The 24,063-nt window shown below is 39.5% G+C and overlaps 2 long non-coding RNA genes across 2 annotated transcripts; both read right to left on the bottom strand.

Moving 5' to 3' along the window:
- Positions 1-10,392: 10,392 nt before the first annotated feature.
- On the bottom strand, positions 10,393-13,832 carry LOC146571525 (uncharacterized). The gene is made up of 3 exons (XR_014893246.1): positions 13,379-13,832; positions 11,725-11,842; positions 10,393-11,565 (listed from the first exon to the last, which is right to left on the bottom strand). It is a non-coding gene; the product is annotated as an uncharacterized LOC146571525 (long non-coding RNA).
- Positions 13,833-23,008: 9,176 nt separating this feature from the next.
- On the bottom strand, positions 23,009-23,701 carry LOC146571524 (uncharacterized). The gene is made up of 3 exons (XR_014893245.1): positions 23,608-23,701; positions 23,288-23,359; positions 23,009-23,177 (listed from the first exon to the last, which is right to left on the bottom strand). It is a non-coding gene; the product is annotated as an uncharacterized LOC146571524 (long non-coding RNA).
- Positions 23,702-24,063: the final 362 nt, after the last annotated feature.

Raw genomic sequence — 24,063 nt, 5'->3', positions numbered from 1 at the left:
CAGTGCCTGCACCCCGCGAGTCCTCGGGATTAACTTCTTCATGAAGTCAGCTCTGGCTTAAAGTAAGAAGCAAGAAAAAAAATCCATCTTACAAATTTTCAGTGTCTCCGCTGGTTTACATGTTAATGAGTACAAATAACAGGCAGCTCAAACTTAAGAACACTGTGAGCGCACCGTAATTCATCCTAACTCACCGACATCCGTTCACATGGTCTGAAGAGCTGTTTCTTCCTCCATGCGGACAAGGATGCAGATAACCCTCACAACCACTAGGGGGACCGCGAGCTGCATGCTCAGTCATTTCTGGAACATGACTGGATTTCATGTAGGTTACACAGAAAACTCAAAGCACTGAAAACAGAAAATAAACAAGAAAACACAGAAAATAAAGAAACAGGAGTCATTGTTTCAGTGCGTGTGACAGAGCTGTAACAAATGTGCTGAAGGAAATGGAATTACACACAGACAGGTCGATTAAAACCAGCACTGAAACCTGAACAGATGAAGATACGTTTGCAGTGGGCTGAAGCTGATGGTCAGTGATGATGATACACATATATAAGAAAATAAGCTAATTTCCCAGATTTTTTATGATTTGGGAGACACGTCAGGTAAAAGTTCAGAAGACATAACAGTCATTACCTCACAGGTGTACACTGACATTTTTCTCATTCCTCTCATAGACAAGCCAGCATCACAGTGCTCTCTGTGAACCTGATCTGAAGACCGTGCAGTCCCCTGCAGACATGCAGTCGTGGTCAGAAGTTTTGCAGACACTCATCACAGGCATGAATATCATGGTAATCCTGGACTTGGACTTTAATGATTTCTTTGAACTGGTCTTTTCCTTTGCTGGAATGATTGTACATCGTATTATCTTGAATGGCTTAAAAACAAGAACTGGGTGCAGTCCAAATGCCACTAATATTCGATCCTCTCCAAGATGCACCTCGACCACACATTTTTATTAGCCATCAACAAGCTTCTGATACAATTCTGGCCAAATATATGACCACTTTTTGTCAGAAATGATAGAGTTCATTTAAATTGTTTGGTTTCTTATGGTTAAAAGCTGATGCTAGCACCTCCATGTGTGGCAGTTGACCCAGTGCTCTTTGGTTAGAAAGCCTCACCTTTATTTCTGCAAATATACCGTCATTGTAGCCAAACAGCTCTTAGCTCCTTGGACTTTGTTCTGAGTATTGGTGAATCTACTGAGTGCTGTTTTCTATCATGTAATCAACCATAATCAGTTGATAATAGGTCTTATGTAGTTGAAAGACGCTGAAGAACCTTCAGCACCACTAATAAAAGATTTAAGTGGATGTATGTTAATATTTGAAGGTGTAAAATCACTCTGGAAAAAGAACGGTTCAATAACCATGATGTTCATGCACATGACTTCTGAGTTACTGAGATCATCACTGGTCTGAAACACACAAAAGTCAGCCTGTGACCACAGCAAACAAGCTTAACTTCAGCTCTCCGGTAATATAGTCGTGGTTGCAGGTAGTTTGAAGATAATTAGTGTGAATTTATTGCAATAAACAATATCTAGTTTGATGAACTTTCATCTTTGCTCAGTCTATTTGGTAACTATTCAGGTAACTCAGGACACACACAAACACACACACACACACACACACACACACACACACACACACACACACACACACACACACACACACACACACTGATACACACTCACCCCCCCTCCCTTTCCAAACGCCTTTGATACTTGTCCCCACCCGGGGAAGATGGCGGGTCGACTGGACCAGTGCAGATATGCTGCAGGACCGGATGCGCTTACTACACCGGCTCTCTCTCACCCTTTACCCACCCCTGTTGCTTGTCTTGTGTTTCTGTGGGGAGTGGGTTTTTTTGTTCTCAAACTGTTCTCCCATTAGGAGCTCAGTCTGAGTGGAGTTTTTTTTTCTCCTCCTCTCACCTCATGTTGTGTATTTTCGTAGTTTTTTTTCCTATCAGCCTACCTCTCTGACATGTTTCCCCAATGTGATGCATGTGTAAAGTATGTTTGGTCAGAGGGTTCCGTTGTAAGTGTGCATGTGCCATTTAGCGTGCTGTAACCCATAATTTCCTTCGAGATTAATAAAGTATTTCTGATTCTGATTCTGATTAACTGTGACCCTGATCATCTTTTTTTATTTGATGTTTTCTTGCCCCACAACATATAGACCTTTGTAAATAATTTAAAAATCACATTCTTCCACTAGTGTGTGTTACTTAGAAAAAGACTGAAAATCTGAAAAAAGGGTATATTTTCCTACAGATGCCAGCTGAGGGGGAATAGGTAACCTTTTTATGTTTTGTTGTCGGCTCCAGGCAGGGTCACATACTCCAGTTTCCTCAGATGTGACAAACATGGACTCAAGGATGAACTAATTATTTGTGGTGTTTTATTTTATAGGTTGCTTTGACTAATTCTGACTATACACAAAAACTGTATGCAATGAAATTATGTATTTTTGATTTTTTTTTTTTCACCGAAAGGTCAAAGGTCAACTACAACCCAAATTTTGTAAAATGTGGAATGCTGTGTAAACAAAAAAAATATAAACAAAAAAAGAAGCAATGATTTCAAGATCACAGGCCCACGTTTGCTACTCTGAGCATCTGCTTTACTTTAATAACAGTCTGCAAACATCTGGGAGCTGAAGAGAGCAGCTGCTGGAGTTTTGGGAGAGCAATGTTGTCCCATCCTTGTCTGAGAGGATTCTAGCTGCTCAACTCTTCTTCTTTGTCTTATATTTTGTTTCATGAGGGATTAAATGTTTCAGCTGGTGAAATGTCTGGACTGCAGGAAAGTTCAGCACTCTGACTCTTCTGTTATGAAGCCATGTTGTTGTAACAGATCCAGTGAGCAGTTTAACATTGTCCTGCTTAAATATGCAAAGCCTGAAAAACACACTCCAACCTCTGACATCAAGGCAGCATTTTTCCCCTGAGAGCTGCACTGGATATTTTCTCTTTTTTTAGACCATTCCCTGTAAACCATAGAGATGGTTGTGTGAGGAAAATCCCAGCAGATCTGATGTGCCTGAAATACTCAGACCAGCCTCTCTGGCACTAACACATTCTGATGCTCACTTTGAACTTCAACACTTCGTCTTAATCACGTCTACATACAATGAACTGCTGCAAAAAGTACATTTAACATCCAAAATAATCATGATAAAAGGTAAGATAAATTATTAACATAAATAAGCACAAGTAGATGATTGTCAAAGTCTGCAAAATAACTTAAATAGCATCAGCATCTAACATGGTTTTCTTTTCAAAAGTAATCTCCACTCCTCCTATTCATTTATGAATATGAAAATAACACCTTTAAAAAAATCTGACCTGCTAAATAAAACACACTTAGCAGCACCACATAGTCTGTTCAGTTTTCACACTGCACTTGTGTAAGAAAGCATTTGTGCAGATAAACAAGTTTAACTTTCGAGCAGCTCAGGAAAGTTTTCCCTTTTCAGATAATGGGTTTGTAAAATGTCTTCTTAGTCCCATAGTGCACATTCACCTTCACCTGTACAAACTCTACTGACAAAACTTTTATAACCAGCATTCAGATCAATTAAAAAAATTAGGCCATTAAAACACACTTTTACATTCACAGTCAGAGTCGTTTAGTTTTATGAAATTCAACTTTAATGAAGAATAAAGCAGAGCGATACAGAGTGATGTATAAATGCTTCAGATATACTGTAGCTGCATAACAATGAAGACAGTGAAAAAAATGAAAATGATGAAAAATGATTTACTACTTGTTATATATACAGCTGGATCCAAAAGTATGAGAACATCTCTAATTTGTGCACGATTTTCGTTTGAATCTGGAAATAATCTGAAAGTCTGAGGAATCAAAACCATTTAAAACTGTTTTTAACTCTGCGTTGGAGATTAGTGCCAGGAAAATGAGTGTGTAAGGAGATAAATAGCAGAGGAAGTGAAACCACAGTGGATCAAACCTGCAAGGAGACTTTAAGTCTGGAGGTGGTTTTGTATTTCTGTGGTTCTTAAGCACTTTCACTTTGCTGTAATATCATTTACAGATGATCAAGGATGGAAGAAATGTCATGAAGTGCCACAGTCGAGCTCACGGAGTGCTTTAGAATGACCCGTTGTTAAGTATGTTTGATTTCATTCACCTGTCGCAACAACACTGAAAACACCTGAATTCAAAGAGTCCCAATACTTTTGTCCATATACTAAATACTGAAATTTATTTATCTGAGGTTTAAAATTTTACCCAAAAAGTTAAACTGAATTTGTGATTTGTAAACATTTGAAAACACAGAAAAAATAAATTCATTCTCCCTTCATTAAAAGTTACAGTATTTAAGCGAGTAAGTTATGCAGAGGTTTGAAACTGCAGCATTGCCTCGAGTCTACAAAGCAGTTTTATGCAGTGACCGATGATTTCTGGCTTGTGACATTTATTGGAGCCATGGCAGATTTTTGATGCATTTATTGTGCTCTTTTGACAAATTCTCTCACTGCCCAATCCTCATCCTGTTTCACACAGAAAAGCCTTTTGGGTGTCTTGATCCTGCAGAAAAATCAGTATCATTATTTTGCTCTCATATTCCCATATTTTACTGTCAATAGCAGAGGTACAGTTTTGATGTGGATAATCATACATGACTTACTTGGCAAATATTAGTGATCGTATCTAAGAGACAATGAAAAACAAACTTACACAAATGCTGGTGTGGAGCACTGACTGTGAGTTTTGTTGATAGAGACGATGTTCGCCTTTGGGATCCGTTTGTCAAAGAATTCAAAACAGCAAACCTCAGGTGAATTCACTGCCTTAGCTGTAACAGAGAAACAAGGATTACTCAGTGCTGCATCTGCTTCTAATGACTTCTCCAACATGTAAAATAAAAAACCTACAATTTCTCGTGTTATAATAACATGTTGAAAAATATTCCTATCCTGTAAAAACTGGGAAAAATCCAACACGAGTGCAAAACAGAACACATAAATAAGAAATCCTGAGTAAGAAAAATATTTTAAACACTTACTAATTGTTATTAATAAGTTTTAATTGTTGTTAATTATGAATCTGACAGAGTAAGTAAAGTAAGTGTTCAAAGTTTATTTATTAAGCGCTTTTCACAAACAGGCGGTCACAAATCGCTGTACACAAACGGCTAAAATAAACAAGAACATTAGTAGCTTAAATAGACAATACAAAAGATTAAATAAAATACGGTAAGGTTAATAGGTCGTTTTAAAATAAAATAAAAACAAACAACAACAAAAAATACTGTTTAAACAGAAAAGTTTTTAAGTAGTTGTGGTGGTAGACTGTTCCACTGTTCTTGGTGCCACAGACTGAAACGCTCTGTCTGCTCTAGTCTTTAGTCCCGTACGGGGAACAACCACTAAACTCTGAATCTGGGAATGGAGACAACGAGCAGTAGTGTATTTTAAGCCGAGATAAATCATCTGGGGTCTGGGCATTTACTGCTCTGTATCTTAAAACAAGAATTTTAAATTGAATTAAAAAATATATTGGGAGCAAATGTAAAGAATATAAAATAGGAGTGATGTGAGCTTGCTTGCTAGAATGTGTGACAAGACTGGTCGCAGCATTTTGTATAGCTTCAGGAGAGAAAGAGATGATTTGTCCAAGCTGGTAAACAGGACATTACAATAACCTAAACGTGATGACACAAATGCATGAAGATTTTTTCTAGTTCAGCTGAGAAGACCATATGATAGAGATGTTCATTAAATAAAAGAAACAGGAACAGAACAAAGATTTTACATGCGAGTCAAGGCCCAGAGAAGAATCAAATATTACTCCAAATATTTGACTTAACAGTTGGACAGAAAGAAGCAAGAACCTGATTGATTTTAGCATATAGTTCAGGAGGAGCTATGATCATGGTCTCAGGCTTGTTGTGTTTAAAACAAGTTAATTGCTAGATAGCCAATCAGTAACCTGAGTTAAGCAGTGGACTAGGGTGGACAACCTATCCAGCTGATGAGGTTTAAAAGACATATATATCTAAATGTCATCGGCATAGAAATGATAAGAAATGTCACTAAAAGATTGATTAATGCCAGCTAAAGGAAGAACTTAGAAAGAAAATAATAATGGACCCAAAACTGAACCCTGTGGAACCCCACATGTTAGGGAGGCAATGTTAGAGGAGAACCTGTCTGTTCTAACAGAGAAGGTCCTAAAAGATAAGTAGGAAGAAACCAGTCTAAGGCAAAGCCAGATACACCAGCCAAAACTTCATATCGAAGGCTGCACTGAGATCAAGCAAAATGATCACAGACTTATTCCCCACATCAGAAGCCATTAAAAGATCATTATAGACCCTCCAGGATTGCCGTCTCAGTGAAGCGCTGCCTCTGAAAGCCAGACTGAAAACGGCCAAGAATCTGTAATCTGCAGCCTGATGATTACAAGTAGAGTTGGCATCAAGATTCTGTTTCTTCCGTAGAGGAGTTACTGTGTTTAAAATAGGATGGAACATGACTTTGTCTCAATAGCTGTAATTGGAGAAAAAGAAATGCATGACCCAAGGCACTGAGGCCATCTACATAAGGGGAGTCAATCACCTTATTAACAAGGTAATTGAGAAGAGTTTACATCAGAAAGTAGCACAGCATTCTGAGTTGGAAATAGAACCAATAACGCTGATAGTCTCAAATAATACTCTTAGTAAAAGTATTGGGGTAAAATATAATTAATAAAATTCATGAAATAGTGACTTTTTAAAAATACTTTTATTTGCTCAGGCTTTCTTTAATAATGAGAACGTGATAATAATAATAATAATAATAATAATAATAATAATAATAATAATAATAATAATAATAATAATACTATCCCATTAATTTATAAGCCATTATTTTGTGCCACTAATCTCAAATCAGGTTGCAGGAAGACGAAGCAAAGAAGCCCAGACCTGTTTCTCAAGCCGATCTTTACCCCTCAAGCTCGGGTCTTCTACCAAACACCTGGGACCTTAAGGGTCCTGTGCAGTATCTCTGCTGTTCCGAGGACTAGGCCCTTCTGGACAGAGATCTCCGATTATCACTGGGACCCTCCACATCTTCTCAAGCTCCTTTGTTAGCCCTTGGTATTTTCTCGAGCGTATAGTCATTTGATCATTTCCATTTTTCCATTTTGGTTTTATTCATGAAAATCACAGTAGAATAAAGTAAGCTAGAAGACTTACAGGCATCACTGTGGTAAACAGTGAACAGCACGAGCAGAAGTCCCACTGTCAGGCTGAGAGTCTTCATGTTGACTTCACTGTAGACCTGATGATCCTGATGTTTCAGAAGATGTCTGAAGTGATCAGTCCGAACACCCCGCTTTAAGTCATGTTCTCATCTGCACATCGAAACCAATTCTACGAAAAGTGGAAAAACAATCAACAGCCCCAGATGGTTAATAGATTGGGTTTTTCTGCAACATGAGATAACAGGAAGTTTCAGAATATCAATCTGATTATCTGATAAAACAAGCTGAAAAAACCCAATGAGTGTTCTACAAAGTCCTTACAATGCATGCAGTATCTTTATCTCATGTCTCAAACAACGCAGATTAATAGGTCAGGCTGTAAATAGTACAGTATAATTTGATGATAAATTCAATTAACAGGGATCTTTTTGTGGTTACATGTCTTCCATCTTATGGTTTTAGAAATTGTCGAGCAAACACTAACGGCCTCGGCAAGTTGCTTGAAGAGTTATACCAGATAGACAGAAGGCAACTAAACTCTACTGAAACATCCAAGCTATACTATCAGTGGCAGTGGGACAATGTGAGAACAGCCACACCAAGGCAGTACAGTGCGCAACACTGGATGTGGTGTACAACACTAGAGGCCAACTTCAAGCCAGTGGCACAACTTACCATAAAGTGTGGGATGTACCAAGGAGATGGCCTGTGAACACTGCTGTCCTGCATAGATTTGAACCCCCCTCAGTGCAACCATTAAAAAGACTGGCTATGGATACCGACTACAGAAAGGAGCAATCATCAGCCTCCTCCTCTGCATGGATGACATCATGCTGTATGCCAGGAACAAGACATTGATTCACTGATTCCACCACGAGAATCTACAGCAGGGGTCGGGGAACTCCAGGCCTCAAGGGCCGGTGTCCTGCAGGTTTTAGACATGTCCTTGATCCAACACAGATGATTTAAATGGTTAAATTACCTCCTTAACATGTCTTGAAGTTTCCAAAGGCCTAATTATTTGACTCAGGTGTGTTGACCCAAGGTTAAAAGCTGCAGGACACCGGCCCTTGAGGCCTGGAGTTCCGCACCCCTGATCAGAGCAACGACATCGGAATGTCAATCGGACTGGAGAGGTGTAGTCGGAGGGTAATGAAGAGAGGGAAGGTAGTCAGAAGTGAGGTGATTGTACTACTAGACGGTAACATTACAGACATCGAGGACAGCTACAGATACCTAGGAATCCCACAGGCAAATGGGAACTAAGACGAGGCCACTTAGAAAGCCGCACCTAAGAAGTCCTGAGGAGTCAGCTGAATGGAAAGAACAAGATCCAGGCAACCAACACCTACACCTGAGTTTTTCAAGGTTCAAGGTTCAAGGTTCTTTATTTGTCACATGCATAGTTATACAAGTATAACACACAGTGAAATGTAGCCTGACACGCTCCTCGACATGTGCAAAAAAATTGGGGGGGGGGGGGGGGTGTAGAGGAAGAACATTATATATATATATATATATATATATATATATACACTGGGTGAATGTGCAGTAGTAGCAGCAAGCAGGTGAATTCTGTACATTAATATGAATAGACATCTGACTATTTTACAGGATAGACAATATAAACATATTTAAAATTAAAGGAATTGAAATGTACATTGTGCCTTGGTTTAGTGTCTGGAAGAGTCCTGTCTCAGTCAATTATAGATGATGTGAGAGGGCGGGTGTGTGTGTTTAGGGCACGGATGGCTTGGGGATAGAAGCTCCTCTTGAGTCTCTCTGTCCTTGCCCGGAAGATGCGGAACCTTCTACCAGATTGCAGAAGTTGGAACAGTTTGTTGCCAGGATGGGACGGGTCCTTCAGTATCTGCGCTGCTCTAGTCCGGCATCTCCTGGTGTAGGTGTCCTGAAGCGGGGGGAGAGCAATCCTGCAGCAGCGTTCTGCTGTACGGATCACTCTCTGGAGAGCTTTTTGGTCCTTCACACAGCTGTTCCCGAACCACGATGTCACGTTCTGTGTGAGGATGCTCTCCACAGCGCCTGTATAGAAAATCCTGAGGATCTTTGGAGAGACCCTGAACTTCCTCAGTTGTCGTAGGTGATACAGGCGCTGCCTAGCCTTTTTGGTCTGGACCTGAATGTGGGCAGCCCATGTCAGGTCTGAGGAGATGTAGACACCAAGATACTTGAAGGACTGCACCCTCTCCACTGGAGCTCCATTGATGATAATGGGCTTGTAGTCTCTGTGCTGACCCCTTCTGAAGTCCACCACCAGCTCCTTGGTCTTGCTGACGTTCAGCTGGAGGTGGTTTTTAATACATGGGAGAATGGATCTAGGATTTGATGTTGTTTACATCAAATTATTTGAATTTGATTTCTATCAGCTCAAATCAGTCTATTTTCCTCTGGCCTTCACAAAGTATTTTCTCCCCAAAAAAACGCTGCTCACTGGATATTTCCTCTTTATCAGACCATTCTCTGTAAACCCCGGAGACCCTAAAGTGTGGGAAAATTCAAGTAAATCAGCCATTTATGAAATATTCAGACCAGCTCGACTGACACCAACAACCACACCACATTTAAAGTCACTTAAATCTCCTTTGGCCGATTGGATGATTAGATATGAGTTGAACAGCAGATATGGTGCAAAATGTAGTTTGATTGGTTTTGGTCATATACAATCGCAAGGAAATCATTTTTAAATGCTTTTCAACAGAAATGTTTGATACTACAGATCATTTTACCTCAATTGCAAGAAATGGAAAGGTCACTGACTGTTTGACTGAAAGATTAATGTTAAAAGTTCAAATGTGTTAGTAGACACAGAGGATCGTCAATGTCTACAAAGTAACTGACATCATGACATGCTTTTCCTTTAAAATGCCCCACCTCTTTATGGGAACTGTGAAGAACCGCAGTAACATTCTCACCACTCCGTCTCCCACATGGAAAATATACAATTTATAAATATGTCACATTGTGCACATTCACCTTCAACTGCTTCTATTAACACATTTTCATAACCAGCATACTTATAAATTCCAAAACAAAGGCCACAGCATGAAAACACTTTTACATTCAGTGTCAGATGGAGTCGTTGAGCTTTGTGAAATGAAACTTTAATGAAGAATAAAGCAAAATAATAAAGAAAGACAAAATCTTTTTAGATACACTGTAGCAGCATAACAATAACACAGTGAAGAGAAATGATCACATGATTTGATACATGTTATACGTAGCTAGATCCAAAAGCCTGAGAACACATTTAACGTGTGCAAAACTTTCATCTGAACCTGAAAATAATCTCAGAGTCTGAGGAATCAAAAATATTTGAAATTGTTTTTAACAATCGCTCTCAGAGATTAGAGGCAGGAAAACAAGGGCCTTTGTAAGGTGAGGGAGAGATACCACAGTGGATCAGACGGTGAGAGTTTAAGTCTGGTGGTGTTTCCAGACCCAGAGCTGAACACCTGATGTGAGTCAACTGCACCCTGACTGAGGGCAAGCAGTGATCCATTCTTCAGAGATGTGCTCCAACAGTGATGTAGATCTTTGTGGAGAAGAATTCACACTGCAGCAGGATATTGAAGCCAAACACACCTCAAAGCTTTGGAGAGCTGCTTAAAGAAAGCCTAAGAGTGCTGAACATAAACTTTGCTCATCAAATGAGGCTCTTTGAGACACAGTCACATCAGCCTGGGTCAACATGGCTTAATGGAGGGTAGGCGGTGTGGAATACTATATGGACAAACGTATGGGGTCACCTACACATTACACCTACAGGCCATGAAAACCCACATCCCAATTTTAATTCCAGAAGAGGAACTCTGGAGTTTCTTAGTCACCAAAACATTGGAGACTTTTTCAGCACTCTGTCTTTGCACTCACTAACCCTGCCATCTAACTTTATGTCGTCTGGCACTTCATGTGGTTCTTCAATGCTCCCATCTTACAGTAAGAGCACCTTCAGATGATTATGGGATATTAATGAGGGAAGACACTTTATCAACTGAGTTTTACATACTGGATTAACATAATTCCCAAATTATGAAGTTGATATTGTGATAATGTAAAAAAAAAAAAATTGAAATCAGCATAAAATATATGTTCTCTATATTCTGCAGCTGTAATTAAGCAGGTAAAGAATAAAGGGGTTAAAATTCCAGCAACAGTTTACAAAGTAACTTCATGGAGTGAAAGCATTTTGTGATTTTTGAAGTGTTAATTGTAGCATTGGTTCAATTTTCGCTCTCTCTTCTTTAACAAATTGTTCCATTGCCCACTTCACAGTCTGCTTCACACAGAAAAGTGTTCTGGGTGTCTCGATCCTGCAGAAGAATCAGTATCATTATTTTGCTCTCATATTTACACATTTTACTCTTAATAGGAGAGTTATGCTTTAATGTGGACGATTATACATTGCTTATACATTACTTCATGGCAAACATTAGTGATCGAATCAAAGAGACAGTGAAAGACAAACTTACACAAATGCTGGTGTGGAACATTGTCTGTGAGTTTTCACGATGGACACGATGTTCGCCTTTGGGATCCGTTTGTCAAAGAAGTGAAAACAGCAAAGGTCAGGTGCATTCACTGCCTTAGCTGTAACAGAAAAACAGGGATTACTCAGTGCTGCGTCTGCTTCTAATGACTTCTCCAACATACCAGATATAAATAAGGTTCATGCTCATTAGCTGCTTCTGGGTCCAAACTCTCCCCTTCAAACGAACACTGCGGCACCACTGAGAGTTACAAACTGTCTAAATTCTTTCATCTGTAATAAAATCATCAGCGTTGCTGCTTTACCAGGCGTAACAATTAAGTTTAACATCCAGGCATCCATGAAAACAGGATTTATAAAGTTTAATGGAGTTCAAAGTTAGCAGGGAATTAGCTCGATAGTATCTTATATTTGGATGGAAACTATGTTCTGACTACAAGTTAAATTTCTTTTAGCATTTATTGTTTGTTTTTTTTATTGTCACAATTCCAACCCTCCCCCTTTATCTTGCTTGGGACTGGGAAAAGTGACACAAAATAGGCACTCTGGAGGAGTTTTTTTTTTTTTTTTAATGAGCGGGTAGTTTTATACCTTGTGATCCACAAAAAGTAACAGTAAAAGAAGAACTGACTGCGTAACAGTCGGGGGGGATTCATTTGCAGTTTGGACGCGTAGTGTGAACATCTCTTGCTCTGACAGCAGCTGAGGGCGACTGCTGCGTGAGGTCTATCACCAGCAAAAGTCGCCAGATTTGTCGCTGGTGGCTTTTTAGAAAAAAAGTCACTAAGGCGGTCTAAACCCCTCATACACACAATATTAACATGGACTGAACCACTACTCACAACCAATGGCCCTTTATATAACTACTGTATAAATTATCCATATATCTCACTGATCTCAACTGCACTACTGTAAATGCTGCATAGACAATCATACTGTACAATATAATAATTATAGTTTTACAACTGTTTATTAATACTCCAATTGTATATCTACAATCTATATAGTTTTCACATTTTTAACCACATGTATAACCTGTTATATAGCCTGTACATAGCTTGTTCACTCACTAGAGCTATAGCCTGAACATACTTACACTTATAGTATATTCATAACATACCTTCATACCATGTACATTGTAACATACCTATAATAGATCCATATTGTGTAATATCTATATTATTGCTAAAGAACTTTCTGGATGGATGCAAACTGCATTTCGTTGCCTTGTACTTGTGGCATGTGAAATGACAATAAAGTTTAATTCTAATTATAAAACTTGCTAAATATAGTGACAAAGTCACTAAGTTAGCAACACTGGGTTCGTGCGTCATCACTGCAAAAACAATTTTAGAAAGTCTTGTTCATCCTATTGGTCCAATTGAGCTAGTTAACTAGCTTTAAAAAGCATTATTTGTAAATAAATAAATAAATGTACTATGATAATTTTTAAGGCACGGTAAGACGCTGGAAAATTTTATCCGCTTTTTAAATTTAAAAAAAATGAACTAAATATTTATGCAAAAATTGCACAGATAGATGACAAAATAACCATCATATAATTTCTCATGGCAAGAATTACTCATATTTTGTGTGTGAAAACAAGAATACCTGGGAAAAATCTAACACAGACTTACAGGCATCGCTGGGGTAAACTGCAAACACCATGAGCAGCAGTCCTGCCGTCAGGCTGAGAGTCTTCATGTTGACTGCACTGTAGACCTGATGATAGTGATGTTTCAGAAGATGTCTGAAGTGGCCTCCTGAGCTTTAAGTTGCTTTCTCATCTGCATATTCAGTGCAGTTCTAAGGAAAGTGGAAAAATGATCAACAACCCTGAAGGTGGTTAATAGATTGGGGTTTCTTGCAACATGAGACAACAGGAAGTTTCAAAGACTCAATATCACTCTGATTATCTGATAAAACAAGCTCAAACAAACCACTTCATCTTCTACAAAGTCCGTACGATGCATGCACTGCATGCATACTTGTATCTCAACTCAGAGTAGTAGGTCAAGCTGCAAATATTAAGCTATAATTAGATGGTAAATTCAATTAACAGGGATCTTTTCATGGTTCATTCATTCTTTGTTTCCCATTAAACCTCTTCTGTCATTTCATAATTTTCCTCAGTACTCCTTAATCACCAATTTCTGCACAACTGTCCTTCATTCAGGCTGCAGTGAAGGCTGCAGCAGATTCACGAGACAACACGTAAGACATCTGCTCATGCCTGATGTATATCAGTTCAGGTTACACAAATCATTTTCTGCAAAGAATATATGTATTATGGACAGTGTTGGTCAAGTTACTTGAAAAAAGTAATCAGTAACTAATTACTGATTACTTCCCAAAAAAAGTAATCCCGTTACTTTTTGATTACTTATTTTCAAAAGTAATTAATTACTTAGTTACTTAGTTACTTTTTAAAAACACAATTTACAACCTGAAGAGGTGATAAAGCGATCGATCTTTCAGCCCAATTCTACTTTTTCTACATAAGCCATCATACAAAATGTAATCAAATGGAAAAGTCTCTTTTTTTTTAACTTGTTTTATCAGTTTTAATCTTTTAACTTTATGCATCAAGCAAAAATTTAATTATATGCAACATTCTTTGAGTTGAATAAATTAGTTTAACATTTAAACCTATTTTCTACACATTCCAGCACATAAAATAAAATAATTTTTTTTGTGTTTACACTCACTCTTTCAAATAGATGCAAGTAAAACACAGCAGAAAATAAATAAAGTCAAAGACTCAGCGGTGCTGTTGCTCTATTTTCACCTGTAAAGCAGGACTGCGGTAGGCGGAGGTTTACCCTGGTGCAGGTGTGCCGCGGTCAGTTGAAGAATCCGCGACTTTCTCTGTGAGTTTCCCATTACGTCATGGCGCACTCGGTGCTTGCTCGGAAGTTTAGGGGTTTTTTTCGCTGTAAAAAGAAGTTTTCTTCCGACGCACAACAGACACTAATGTTTTTGTCACTTTTTATGGAATCAAACTCAAAGTAAGGTCAGTACTTCCACGCTTTAAACGCTGCACGCTCATACTCTCTCTGCACTCGATATATGATCCATTGTTGATCTGCACACAGCTGTTGTCACTAACGGCGCACTCGCTTACGTCACTGTCGTGAGACATTCTCGCAAAAAATCACGGTTTTAGTAACGCAGTAACGCAGCGTTCCTACGGGAAAGTAACGGTAATCTAATTACCGTTTTTGCAATAGTAATCCCTTACTTTACTCGTTACTTGAAAAAAGTAATCAGATTACAGTAACGCGTTACCCATCTCTGATTATGGATGTGTTATGTTTACATGTTGCACATTTGTCTGAATGCTAGCTGCAGAAACATTTCAAGCTGCATTGGAGGCACAGTTATAACTGATCCCACCTCATAGTTTTAAGCAACTACAAGCACTCTATTTAAAGTTGGAGAAAGACTGTGGCTTTGATTAAATGTAAACACATTCAATGTTCATGCTGGGTACTTTTCTGTTTGTTTGTATTACAACAGACCACAACAATGCTGACCTTTAACCAGGGAACTGCAATAGAAGATTTATAATGCTAACGTTGTGACCCGCTCAGTCTGATTCTGGGCGTTTCTTCATGTTAAAAATGTCATGTCTCCTTTGTTTTGAATTTCTCCTTCTCTCCTCCAAGTCGATTATTGTGTAGAGTTTTGGATTTGGTATATTTTTCATTTTTGTGTGTGAATTTAGACATATGCAAATTCAAAAGAGAAGGCCCCACAGCCACGTGATCTGAGGTTTCCTAAGACATATCAAGCAGGGTGCTCCCAGAATGGTACAAAATACACCCTTGGTTGGAATGTTCCCAGAGTAGAGACTCTTGTTACTGTGTATTTACTTCAGCTGTGGGATATCGTCATTGAGAGAAAGCAATGTTTAAAGTCAGTGGGTTCTGTTAAACTCTGATGACTGTAATGTATGGCGCTTGCCATCGCCAGAAACAGGTGCTTGAAAACAAAACATACAGTAAGACAAAAGCAGAAATTCTAATCTTCACTGCTACTAAAAACATAGCTCAGAGTGGTCACAGTGTGCTGACTCAAATAAAAGGGGAATTTTCCTAGAAATGCCAAACATGATAAGCAATCATGACCCTGTGGTTAGAAGGAGACTGGAACAACAAGCAAAAAATATTTTGTACACCAGCAAAACAACCCAAATTCTGTCATGTTTGGCTGAAATGGTTGCTGAGGAGAAGTTAAAGAAGCTAAAGAGAGTGCACAGGTTCAGTCATTGTAGATGAGTCAAAAGATGCCATTGAATCAGAGCAAATTTCTTTCATATTTAAATACTAGTATAATCAGGGGTGCACAAAACTGGTACGCAGTTACGCATGCATGACAAAAATTAGGAACGCATAGTGACACTTGTGTTACCAAGCACCTTTGCATTCTTGACCATGTCATTTAACCTTACACATGTTGCTTGTCACCATCTAAATGTCCAAAAAACAACAGACATTAAGTTGCTTCTTTGGCATTTCGCCACCAGCTGAGAAACACCACCTCTTCGGGTTTTTGGGGGATGTTGCTAACTCCGGGTCCGATAACAGGCACCACACCCGCAGTAGATGTGCTCGGTGTGAGGTCTCGCAGCAAGCTATCAAATACGGTGCATTTCTCGGCTTTAAAAACAAAACAAAAAAAAAAAAACAAAAAACACCGCTATGCGTTTCATCGGATTTGAGGTGTTACTTCCTTTGACAGTATCACAGTATCACCTTAAAGCACTTGTTGCAGGCTGCTGAGTTTGCATATTTTGCTGTGAAGTACAGCCAGACTTCAACCGCTTCACCTTGGGCATTTTTAATCTGTAGCTTTGCTCTAAAAGAATGTACGTACCTGGACCCGCCTACTATCCTCGGAAACGTAAAATGATTGGCTAGAATTCAAAGTGAATCTCAGGGGAAAAAAAAGCACCGAAAAAAAGCACCGAAATGTGCGCTGCTTTTCGGTCTGGTTACTACCGTTTATGTTTATGTTATGCCATCATGGCACCGGATACTGGTACCCATCCCTAGTTCAGAGTGAGTGCTACAAAGAGGAAATAAAGTGTATTCAGGAAAGAATCACGATCTCCCCCTCAAGCAGTCTCTGGAAACTGCATCCTATTCTAGATGGTAATGGACTCTTAAGAGTTGGGGGCCGAATCATACAATCTGAACTGGACATCGACACCACTCACCCTCTCATCATCCCTGCCCGACACCACTTGGGAACGCTCTTAATACGGCACTATCACGACACTGAAACACCAAGGAAGACATTTCACAGAAGGTGAAATTAGAGCTGCAGGGTTCTGGATGGTAGGGGCCAAAAGGGCTATCAGCACAGTGCTTTTTAAGTGTGTCACATGCAAGAAATTGAGAGGAAAAGCGGAATGTCAGCAAATGGGAAACTTACCATCTGAACGAATGCAACTTGCACCCCCCTTCACATATGTGGGTGTAGACGTGTTCGGGCCATGGGACATTATAACCCGGCGCACAAGAAGAGGAAAAGCTAGCTCTAAAAGGTGGGCCGTGATGTTCTCATGTCTGTCGACAAGAGCAGTCCATATCGAGTTGATCGAATCAATGAGCACAGACAGTTTCATAAATGCTTTAAGGCGGCTTTTTGCAATCAGAGGCCCGGCAACCCATCTCCCGTTTCTGCTCGGTGACAGCTCATACTTTTCCTTTTTCTCCCTCCCTCCCTCGCTCACAGACACATAACGGGTATGGCAGTCCATTCTCCCTGCAGCACGGACTACACTGCCCATGAGGCTACATTCTTTAGGGCGATGCCTGCAACACTCTGCCTATTGCCTTCATAAAAAAAAACATTTCTTCACGTCATTATGAGACGCAAGATTGAGACACAGGCATTTGAACCTCTTAATACGCGTTTTGTTTGGGTTTCCACCGGCGTGGAATTACCAAAAATAGAGAGGGCATAGCCAAACATATGAAACAGGAAAAGACCGCCGTGTAATCCCTTTATTTCAACAAAGTAACTGTATTCTGAATACCACCCTTTTAAACGGTAACTGAATACAGTTACTCACATTTTGTATTTTAAATACGTAACGACGGTACATGTATTCTGTTACTCCCCAACACTGTCCATGACTAGGGATCTTCACCAGGAAATCAGGGACGGGTCCACGGGATCTAAACACAGAGTGAACACGTTAGAACGAAGGCACAGGTATAGCCTTCGGAGTCTAATACTACGAGAGCGGAGATACACTAACGTGATTCACGCAACAATCCAGCGATGAATGGCTGCCATCCCTCTGCTTAAATGCTGGTAGCATCAGTGAGAATCAGGTGTTTCCACTTCACAGGTGAGTGGGCCGAGGGCATTGACCCGCAATAATTTCCGCCCCGGCGAGTGAGAGAGAGACAATGCAGCTGATCAGCTACCTGCTGATCCACCAACACTTGTAGTTTACAAAGCAACTTCAAGTGTGCACCTTTGGGATCCATTTGTCAAAGAAGTGAAACGAGCAGAGGGCAGGTGATTTCACTGCGTTAGCTGCAACAGAAAAACAGGGATTACTCAGTGCTGTGTCTGCTTCTAATGACTTCTCCCACATATCAGATATAATTAAGGTTAAATGCTCATCAGGCAACAAACACAATTTGTTATATCTTAATAAAAGATTAAGTTTGAAGGCTCTTATTTTATGTCTTGGAGCAAGATTATTAAGCAAAGACATAAAAGATAGAGATACATAGAAAATAGAAAAACAAAAAATCTGTCTCAATGAAGGACATGCCGGACATGTGACCACACTTTTTCCGCAAGGATTCAGAGTAAGAAAATTACAGTGAAGAACTTCCAGCCCACTTGAGATCAACACTGGTCTTCATGACCATGAACTTATATGAGTTTGATGTCCTCGCTCTGTCTCACTCTGTGTCTGAATGAAGAGAAAGACAGAAATTCAAAAACTGATCTAACACAAGTACAAGAAGCAGACTTACAGGCATCGCTGTGGTAAACGGTGAACAGCATGAGCAGCAGTCCCACTGTCAGGCTGAGAGTCTTCATGCTGACTTCACTGTAGACCTGATGATGACGTGTCTGAAGTGATCGGTCCAATGACCACGCTTCAAGACACGTTCTCATCTGCATATTTAAACGAATTCTAAGAAACTGGGAAAAATGATCCACAACCCAACGGTGGTTAATAGATTGGGGTTTTTCTGTACCATGAGACAAGTTTCAGGGACTCAATATATCCGATAAAACAAACTCAAACAAACCACTCATTATTTTACAAATAAATGCATGCACTGATAATGCATGCATAGTCCCAATCTTCACTTTCTGCACAACTTTCCTTTATTCAGGCTGCAGTGAAGGATCTACTGCAGGGGTGGGGAAACTCCAGGTCTCAAGGGCTGGTGTCCTGCAAGTTTTAGACATGACCTTGATCGAAAACAGCTGATTTAAATGGCTAAATTACCTCCTTTTTCATAGGCCTGGTAATGAACTAATTTGATTCAGGTGTGTTGACTGTGATGGGAAATTTCTTTATCTTATGTGTGACAAAGTGGGTGAGAAGACCATTTGTCTATATTCTTAGTTAACATTCTTGTTTTGATTTAACCATATTTCACATGTAATCTGCAATAGGCAAACATCTACTATCCTGGGTTTGTTTATGTTTTGCACTTTTACAGATTATATAATATAACATCTTGGTTTAAATCAATTCATACAAGTTTGCTAAGTTAAGAACTTACCTTGCCTACCTGTCTTGCAGAAACAAAAGGAGGAAATGTAGTTTTACTTCCTGCTTTATACCTTCTGGGTTCATCTGAGGTCACAGGAAGAGACCAAGTGCAGAAGGGGAAGAACTCTTATAATTTAATAAAGTTGATTTTAGAGGGTTTATTGAGAAATAGATTTATTGTTGTAATATGTATTGATTACACCAAAGAGTTTATGTTGCCAGTAAAGAGGAGTAGTAGAGGTTTGAATATAATCATGTTCATCTTACCTACCTACTGAATGGAATAGTCCAGAGGAGAAATTGTTTGGTTAAGTGGACTATTTAAGCAGAAGAACTCAGGTAGTGATGGGCAGATGAAGCCCCATGAAGCACTGAAGCTTTTCATCCAATTGGTTCACCCCAATGCGAAGCTTCATGAAGCTTCATTTGCTCTAGCAGGACGTAAAAATAATAGCTGGCATGAATTTGAAGAGTGTGGCATTTTGCACACAGCCTGTAAATGTCAACAACAAAAGGAGTGTGTAAAACATGTATATTGTAGTGATGGCAGTATACTGTGTATATTTATAGTGGCAGTATGGGAAATGATTATTTGGAAATGCTTGAAATGGAAATGATCATTTACTGTGAGGTGAGGTGTGGTTGGGGTGTGGACAGTAGTTGTGCTTTTGTAACGTTGAGGTATGGAGAGCTACACACTGCCTGTTCACATTTTATTCTGTAAAAACTAAATTTTCACTGCTTTTATGACCTTTTTAGTGGGGAGAACATAGCTAGGATTTAATGATTTAACAAATCTTTTGAATCCTTTGTCCTCCACAGTGCTAAATGGCTGGGAGTCCTCAATCACCATGCTGACCAGGTCTTCATCTATTTGAGATTGTTCTCCTGAGGAAAGACAATAAAGATAAAGCACAAATATAAATATCACATACGTAACTTATAACAGTTGTATAATATTGTTATATCATTTAGTAACATTACTGCATCCTATATTATCATTGCATTTGATGGCTCACCTGGTCTTGCTCCACAATCGGTGTTCCCCTTATTCTCATGCAAAGCTCTGTAGTGCCTAAGCATGGATAAGGTGTTGTTGTTGTTATATCCCAGCTCCCTGGCACATAGAAAACACTTCACCTTGTACAAAAGTCAAGACAGCTCAACATAAATTGTATTGCACCATCAGTATCATGAAAATACATCTTCTGTAGAAATTTACATACCTTGTTGGGAGGAATAAGATCAAAATGTTCCCACACAGGGGAGGACATCCTCCTCTTCTTAGCTGGCTCCATTCTCTCCTGACTTTCTCTCCTCACTCTCATAAACCTCCAAACGGTCTCCAAACTCTCACTAACCGCAACTCTCCATCAAACACCCACATTTTTGAATGAAGTCTGAGGGGTTTATATCGCTGTCATATCTCGTGGCAAAGTTCGAACCACTTCATGAACCAGTCACGTGGTACAGCCGGGCAGCGAGGCTTCGGACGTCATCATTTTCAGCTCCTCCCATAAATGAAGCAAGCCTCGATACGCGCTTCGCGGAAACGCCCCCTCCATTACTCGACACACGCTTCGAAGCCTCGATACAGAACATCCCATCACTAAACTCAGGTGTTTTGGGGGAAAAGGTTCAGGTCAGTGTAGCTGTGTGCAGGTTGACCTTAATTTCTGTTGATTTAAGTTCAGTTATGTTTATTTGAACTGAGTTATAGAGTTGAGTTTCTTATTTGTTTCTTTGTAAATATTGTTGGGCCACAAAATGGTGAATAAATCACTTGCTACACTGGACAGCATCAGTCTCCTGCACTTCTTTGACCGCTTAAGTCGAGTCCTACCACGTTATGTATTTATCTAATGTACTTTTGTATTTGTTTTTTAGTTACATACATATAGGATAGCATCACAAATGTGTCTTTATGCTTTATCACACCTTCACAGTGGGGCCATTGTAATAGGCCAGAGACATCCAGGCACCTGTGTGCGGGGGGGGCTGTTGCTCATTTCTGGGGGGGAAAGGGAGGTGATTGCTGGTCGTTATTCTCTCTGAAGGGAAGGTTTCAAGGATGAGCTGAACTGGCAGGTATAGAGTGACGCAATGTGCTCTGGAATTCTCTTTGTCTCTGAGTTTTGCCAGTTTGTATATAAGATATCTATCATTAGAGACCATTGTTGTCTCCACTGCAGTGTATATAATAAACTCCACTTCAAAAGACGCTCACTGAGTGTTTGCAGGTTACTTGAAATTTTCACGACATGACCCAGGGTGATATCTAAAACCTGCAGGACACCGGCCCTTGAGGCCTGGAGTTCTCCACCCCTGATCTACAGCGTTAACATTGGAATGTCAGCCGGACTGGAGAAGTGTAGTCGGATGGTAACGAAGAAAGGGAAAGTAGTCAGAACTGAGATGATTGTACTACTAGACGGTAACATTGGAGACATCGAGGATAGCTACAGATACCTAGGAATCCTACAGGCAAATGGGAACCAAGATGACCTGCCTTACCTGCAAAGGGTAAGACAAGTCCTGAGGAGTCAGCTGAATGGAAAGCACAAGATCCAGGCAACCAACACCTACGCTTGAGTTTTTAATACATGGGAGAATGGATGTAGAATGTTGTTTACATCAAATTTTGAACCTACCATCTGAATGTTGCAGCCAAAATCTAAACACATTACACAAAGCAACATTTTTCAAATCTTCTATTGTCTAATTTTGGTGAGTCAGAACAAATTTCAATCTAATGTTAATTTTTGTAACTGACGAGTGACATTAAGTGGTTTTGCAGTGGTTATTTGAATAACTGTTCGATTTCTATCAGCTCAAATCAGTCTATTTTCCTCTGGCCTTCACAAAGTATTTTCTCCCAGAGAACCGCCGCTCACTGGATATTTCCTCTTTTTCAGACCATTCTCTGTAAACCATAGAGACCCTAAAGTTTGGGAAAATTCAAGTAAATCAGCCATTTATGAAATATTCAGACCAGCTCAACTGGCAAATAACAACCACACCACATTCAAAGTCACTTAAATCTCCTTTGGCTGATTGGATGATTAGATATGAGTTGAACAGGAACAGTACACTGTAAAAAAAAAAAATCCTAAAAAAACATTAATATTCCAGCAGTTGGGGCGCCAAAATAATACCAGAAAATAACTTTCATAAAAATACGGTTATTTTCAGTAATGACAATACAGTTTGTTGCCCTAATTTTACATGGGATTTTGCCTTTTTCAAGTGCTTTTAAACATTAAATTAGGAACATTTTAATGTGATTAAACAATGAAATTACCTATAAACAAGGTCAATGAATGCGGCAATATGAATAATAATACTTAAATGTACAGAAATATACAGTTAACAGTTGGTTTAAATAATAACAGATTGCATTTATATAGCACTTTTCGAGACCCTCAGAGCGCTTTACAATTCCACTATTCATTCACTCTCACACTGGTGGAGGCAAGCTACAGTCGTAGCCAGAGCTGCCCTGGGACAGACTGACAGAGGCGAGGCTGCCATATCGCACCATCGGCCCCTCACCAGTAGGTAGTAGGTGAAGTGTCTTGCCCAAGGACACAACGACCGAGACTGTCCAAGCCGGGGCTCGAACCAGCAACCTTCTGATTACAAGGCGAACTGCCAAATCTTGAGCCACGATCGCCCTAAGTAACAATGATAATAATTATTATTTCATGTAACCAACTAACCAACCAGCTCACACCAGGATTTAGTTTGAGTTTGCACAGTGAGAAAATTACAGTGAAGAACTTACAGCTCACTTGAGATCAACATTGGTCTTCATGACAATACACATCAGTGACGCTGACATCATGGCTATCTCACTCTGTGATTGAACAAAGAAAAAAACACAGAAAATTCAAAGAACTACTGCTGCAAAAACCACTGGAAATGGTTACACACTAATTAAATTTATTTTAGGTAAGAAAAACCAAAGAAAAAAATGCTTGTGCAAAAGTCAAAGAGATACATGACAAAAATAACCAACATATAATTTCTAATGGCAAGATAAGATGCTCAGGATTACTCATATTTTGTGCGTGAAAACCTGGGAAAAATCTAACACAGACTTACAGGCATCGCTGTGCTAAACTGCAAACACCACGAGCAGCAGTCCCACCGTCAGGCTGAGTCTTCATGTTGCACTGTAGACCTGATGATGCTAATGTTTGAATGATGACTGATTTTGTCTGAATTCATCAGACCGTTCACCCCGCTTTAAGTCGCTTTCTCATCTGCATATTCAGTGCAGTTCTAAGGAAAGTGGAAAAATGATCAAGAACTCTGAAGGTGGTAAATAGATTGGGGTTTCTTGCAACATGAGACAACAGGAAGTTTCAAAGACTCAATATCACTCTGATTATCTGATAAAACAAGCTCAAACAAACCACTTCATCTTCTACAAAGTCCGTACGATGCATGCACTGCATGCATACTTGTATCTCAACTCAGAGTAGTAGGTCAAGCTGCAAATATTAAGCTATAATTAGATGGCAAATTCATTAACAGGGATCTTTTCATGGTTAATTA

Source organism: Mchenga conophoros, linkage group LG7, assembly GCF_057382185.1.
Source record: "Mchenga conophoros isolate Kocher_MC1m ecotype Shallow Benthic linkage group LG7, M_conophoros_male_GT1.1, whole genome shotgun sequence".
Classification (NCBI taxonomy): Eukaryota; Metazoa; Chordata; class Actinopteri; order Cichliformes; family Cichlidae; genus Mchenga; species Mchenga conophoros.
Note: the sequence above shows the minus strand (reverse complement) of the source record. Positions and strands in the feature narration are given on the sequence as shown.